General features: G+C 43.3%; 1 non-coding gene across 1 annotated transcript; it reads right to left on the bottom strand.

The window, feature by feature from the left end:
* Positions 1–4,642: 4,642 nt before the first annotated feature.
* On the bottom strand, positions 4,643–4,841 carry LOC147619992 (U2 spliceosomal RNA). Its single transcript, XR_015261816.1, has one exon. It is a non-coding gene; the product is annotated as a U2 spliceosomal RNA (small nuclear RNA).
* Positions 4,842–5,340: the final 499 nt, after the last annotated feature.

Genomic DNA, 5,340 nt, shown 5'->3' with positions numbered 1-5,340 from the left:
ATAGCAAATAAGGAAGGTCATACCAATTGATAATGATTTCAGTGTGGCAGTTTCTAATCCTCTTACAACTTAGAAATCAATACAAGGATTCAAACACTAGATATTATAGAAGCTACTTTCTCCACATATGTGCATGTTGTGGCACAGAAAGTCAGATAATCCAAATCCCCATCCCTTGCCATATTCATAGTAGTGTTGTTTGGTGCTTTTTACAGGGTTTTTTTTATTTTTAATGATCTTCTTGATATTCAAATGCCTCACATTGGATGATTCACTAGACGAGGGCATTATGCTTTTACTAGTAGTAGTGAAATCAATGAAAGCCTTTTATCAAATCAAGGCTTTACAGGCTTTAATAAAAAATTATCATAGGAACACGCCTGTGCAGGAGTCTCTTCATACCAGTTTAATGCAAAGCAAGGAATATTAAATTTTTTCTCCCTTTCTTTTTTTTGGTTGTAAACCTTATCTCCAATTCTCCTGGCGTTGTTGACGTTGATGTTGAGCTCTACTACTTTGTTGTGGCCCATGTCGATGGACAAAGAATTGCAAGCATTGATGGCGTTGTGACTGGCTAGTGTTGATGTTCATTGAAGAGACTACCGTGTGTTGATGTCCGTCGAAGAGACTGCCATGAGTGGGGGGAAGAAAGTTCTCTTTTACTGAGCTGCTAGAGCTGGATGCACTGCTTGTAGATGCTGACAAGACTATTCTTGTGCACAAAGGCAGGTGTCGTTGATAAGAGATCATCTTTGCGATGTCTCTCTCTTTCTCTCCTGTGTTTTCATAGATCTTCAGTAGAATGAGCCTTATAAATAGGCTTGAGGTTACAAAGATGATGACATCATTGATGAACAAGAGCACCTCCATATTCTTCTCCAATATTCTAGGTCCATGTGATCTCAAGATCAACATGGTGGTGTGTATAAAATGCTTGAAGGATCCACTTGTTGTAGGTGCCACCTTTTAGTGATTTATAGACTTTCTTATGAGTAAATGCCAAAGGTTGTAAGCCCCTCATAACCCTTAATATATAGGCATTGATTTTGGGTGAGTTTCCCCACACAAATGGCTTATATAGTCACCAAAAGCTCTCCAAATTGCACACTAGCTATGCTTAAACTTACAAGAAAAGATTAGAGGAGAGAAGCAAGAGATACCCAAGCCTAGAGGAGGGAACTGCCTTTCCAAACCCTAGCAAGAGATACCCAAGTCTAGAGGCCCTTGACTTTCCAAACCCTATACACACTCACAAAGGGTTGCAAGGGAGATACAGAGTGTAGAGAACACTCAATACTGTTGCACAAATGGAAACGTCCCTTAAAAACATGAGAAAAATGACTTATAAACTTCATAAGTCATTTCTCTCATTGAGCCACCCGCCATGAGTAATTGACCAGAGGGTGCCTATCTCCTAGTCTTAACTAGCTTTCTCATAATACAAACTTGATGCCCATATTTTGTAGACATTCCCAAAATAATAGCAACATAGCAACCTTGATTAAGAGTGAACAAGTGTGCAGTTGGTGGTGTGAGAGGAGAGAGTTTTACATAGCTAAGGCTTTTTCTAGCTTTTAAACTTCCCCTAATGACATGTGCATCATAAGTCAATCTCACTAGTGCTTACTCTTTGTTCATTAATTATTATGTTGAAATATGCATGCCTGTTTACACAATTTTGCAAAGTAGATGCAAATCATGAGCAAGGTAAGGTCATAATGATTGTCTTTGTCACCACTCACAATTTTAGAGGATGCCCACTACCTTAGTTTATTCACATGTGATTGCACCTTTGATCACTTTGCTAGTGCACCAACTTGAGTGGTGTCCTCATCGCTTATGCCCAACCTCCAAATCTGATACATGTGAATCCACATGTATGGGCAACTAGGTTTATGGTATTTTTTGAGAGCTAGAGATTAATCACATACATAGATCTTCAGTAGAATGAGCCTTATAAATAGGCTTGAGGTTACAAAGATGATGACATCGTTCTTCTCCAATATTCTAGGCCCATGTGATCTCAAGGTCAACATGGTGGTGTGTATAAAATGCTTGAAGGATCCACTTGTTGTAGGTGCCACCTTCTCGTGATTTATAGACTTTCTTATGAGTAAATACCAAAGCTTGTAAGCCCCTCATAGCCCTTAATAGATAGGCATTGATTTTGGGTGAGTTTCCCCACACAAATGGCTTATGTAATCACCAAAAGCTCTCCAAATTGCACACTATGCTTTAACTTACAAGAAAAGATTAGAGAAGAGAAGCAAGAGATACCCAAAAGCCTAGATGAGGGGAATGCCTTTCCAAACCCTAGCAAGAGATACCCAAGTCTACAGGCCATTGACTTTCCAAACCCTATACACACTCACAAAGGGTTGCAAGGGGGAGAGAGAGAGTGTAGAGAACACTCAATATACTATTGCACAAATGGAAACGTCCCTTACAAACATGAGAAAAATGACATATATACTTCATAAGTCATTTCTCATCAAGCCGCCCACCATGAGTAAGTGACCCGAGGGTGCCTATCTTCTAGTTTTAACTGGCTTTCTCATGATACAAACTTGATTATTTTGTAGACATTCCCAAAATAATTGCAACATAGCAACCTTGATTAAGAGTAAACAAGTGTGCACTTGATGGTTTGAGAGGGGAGAGAGTTATATGTAGCTAAGGCTTTTTCTAGCTTCAAAACTTTCCCTAATGACTTGTGCATCGTAAGTCGATCTCACTAGTACCTACTCTTTGTTCATTAATTATTATGATCTCACGAGGATCTCACTAGTGCCTACTCTTTGTTCGTTAATTATTATGCTGCAATATGCATGTCTGTTTGCACAATTTTGCAAAGTAGATGCAAGCCCTGGGCAAGCTAAGGTAATAATGATTGTCTTTGTCACCACACAAAATTTTAGACGATGACCACTACCTTACTCTATTCACATGTGATTGATCACTTTGCTAGTGCACTAACTTCAGTGGTGTCCTCATAACTTATGCTAAACCTCCAAATCTAATACCTTTTCCTCCTTGGAAGCTATGTCCGGACACTCCAAAGTTTTCTTGCCTTAGGTTAATATAAGGAAAGACATTTAAGATGCTAGTTCCTTGACAAACTTGACTTCAAAAAGAGTCTAGATTTTTTTAGGACGAGAAGTGTCAAGAGTTAGATCTTAAATATTTATAAGATCGGTGAATCAATCTATTGGGTTGCTCCCAAAGGGACCCCAAATCATCCCCAAAGTTGGTGGTCCAAACTCTACCAAAAATACCATAAACCTATTGGTCCATACCTATGGAGTCACGTGCAACCCATCTACCTTCCAATGCCTTGTGATGATGAAAACTGGTAGAATCTTTCAACAATTCACCAACCTACCCAATTGGGTTATGCCAAAGTCTAATCTTCCTCCCTCCCTCCTTCCCTCCCTCCCAGGTAGAAGTGAACTCCCTCTACAAAAAGGAACAACTATGTCAACTGAGAGCAACAATGTAACCTAGCAAAGGTGCCACCAACTATGTCAACTGAGAGCAACAATGTAACCTAGCAAAGTACAGTCTTCAATCAGTATTCCCATGAGAAAGGTAAGGCCCAGCACCCTTCGAGCAGCTTCCAAGGAGGAAAAGGCAACCCATCTACCTTCCAATGCCTTGAGATGATGAAAACTGGCAAAATCTTTGAACAGTACACCAACCTCCCCAATTTAATCTTCTTCCCTCCCAAGTAGAAGTGGACTCCCTGTACAAAAAGGAATAAAGAGTATGGAATTGAATATGATCCTTCCTGTAAATGGATGGAAGTTTAGGTTGTATCCCGGACTCCACAAGAACCAAAGTGGATCTCGACTCCATCTCCTCTGACAAAGCTTGCTTCACATGGGCTGGCTCCATCCTTCATCAGCAGCACCCAAGAGTAGGTGTGGGTTCTGGCATGAAGGTATGTGAGCATAGTAGACAAATCTTCATGGATAAGAGCCCCAAGCAGATCGATCAAAGTCGACCTTCGAAGTAAGTATGAGTGTATGTACAGTGGGAGTGTGATCAAGTGCCTGGAGGGAGCTGGCAACATAAGAGTAGCATTGGGGAAGAAATGGCAGTCCTTATCCCTTGCGGAGGTGCAATGTGACCGTTTTCCAAAGCTTCAGTTCAATGGCTCTGCTCTTCTCTGCAGCCAGCCCGCCTCCGAGAATGACCTGTTGTATGCAGTGACAGTCTTGAGTGGTGCACAGCACCATCATCAACACCCAGATGCAAGAAGCCTTAGAGGGACCGGTCCCCCTTTTGCCTTGCCTCTACACGACGCAACCTGAGTGTCCGGACACAGCTCTTCTGCGCCAAGAGTGTGGCCGGCTCAAGCCGTGTGCCAAGCGCCTGCGCTTGCGCTTGGCTACACTTGCCACTTCCGCTAGCAAATTACAAGCAGCAGGCAGGCAGACGATGACAACTAATTGCCTGCAAGGCTCATATGAGATGGGGAAAAATACCTCGTGCGTCGCCCGACTGACTCTGCTGTGGAACGTCGCCCGACTGACTCTGGTTTCCACAGCAGCAGGAAACAAAACACCAGCACCAGCAAGCAGAGAGAGAGAGAGAGAGAGAGCGAGCGAGCATCCACATTGGGTCTTGATGTTGGGAGGGGGGGGGGTGCGCCGGGCCTCTGAGGCAGTGCAATACAGAGGCGACGCGCGCAGCCCCCGGGCAGCAAGCTGCCGGGAGGGGGCTGCCCCCGTGGAAGAAATTAGGTTAATATCATGTGGCCCGATGGGCCACGTATCAGATATTAAACTGATAAGAACAGATACTACACTTGATCTTAGCCAAAAGGCCGAGAAAGGTATGAACTTGAAGGCGCTCACCCCACCCCTTTTATACCAGCGCTTTCCTTTCCTGCCGCCGTGTGGGATAAGTTAACCAACGTCCTTCTTGAACCCGCTCTCTCTATCCTCCCCACCCCCAAAGGTTTTTGCCTCTTGTGCATCTTGCTTCTTGCATTACGTTCCTCGGGCCGAACTTCCGCGGAGTTGCATGATGCTCATTGGTTCGGTTTGTCTTGGCCGCCCGCGTACCCAAGTAGCAACCTCGGGTGTGGTGTACTTCCTTTGTTGTTCAAAACCCCCCTGAAACAAACCTAGGGTGGTGCAAAAAGTGTTAATGAAGCAAATGGTATCATTCATTTCTGATGTTGGAGGACAAAGTTTTCCTTCTCAACAGATCCTTGGTATAGCTGGTGGGATCCCAATCACGCTAGGGTGCTACGAAAGGTTCCGAAAAAATGAAGCAGACGCTTTCTGATCTTGGAGGAGAAAGGAAGCACTTCTGTAGAACACTATAGCCAAG

Source organism: Cibotium barometz, chromosome 32 (assembly GCF_041138505.1).
Source record: "Cibotium barometz isolate CiBa-2024 chromosome 32, ASM4113850v1, whole genome shotgun sequence".
Classification (NCBI taxonomy): Eukaryota; Viridiplantae; Streptophyta; class Polypodiopsida; order Cyatheales; family Cibotiaceae; genus Cibotium; species Cibotium barometz.
Note: the sequence above shows the minus strand (reverse complement) of the source record. Positions and strands in the feature narration are given on the sequence as shown.